Source organism: Morone saxatilis, unplaced genomic scaffold, assembly GCF_004916995.1.
Source record: "Morone saxatilis isolate NCDOM2014 unplaced genomic scaffold, NCSU_SB_2.0 Contig21, whole genome shotgun sequence".
NCBI classification, from domain to species: Eukaryota; Metazoa; Chordata; class Actinopteri; family Moronidae; genus Morone; species Morone saxatilis.
Genome location: NW_023339774.1, coordinates 2,407,850 through 2,408,293, shown reverse-complemented (window position 1 = coordinate 2,408,293; position 444 = coordinate 2,407,850).

The following is a 444-nucleotide window of genomic DNA, read 5'->3' as shown; positions in this document are numbered from 1 at the left end:
GTCAATTGATCCAAAACAAATATATTTTTTTAATATATTTATTAGAAACCCTATTTTGTGGTGTTCATGTCAAAGTATGACTTGTATAGTACAGTATGAGTTTAATGCCGCCTCAACACCAAAATGACAACAAAAAGACCAGTGAAATGTGAAACAATAAATAATTTTAGCTAAAACCAAGTTATTTAAAATGCAGTAAACAGCAAGTCACCTGAACTTCTCAAGAGACAGAGCGGAAACCACGATCACAAACTCCCTGTGTGAGAAACATCAGCCTTTGCAAAATGTACAGACGCTTGCAGCTGTGACTTTGGCTTCCATTTACACAATAACACGCAAACATCTGAAATGTGCTTATCTCTTTTTGCTTCTGCTTTCTTTTTCCGATAGATAAGCTTCAACAACACAGATCAGATCTGAAGAGACAGAAAATCTCTGGAGATC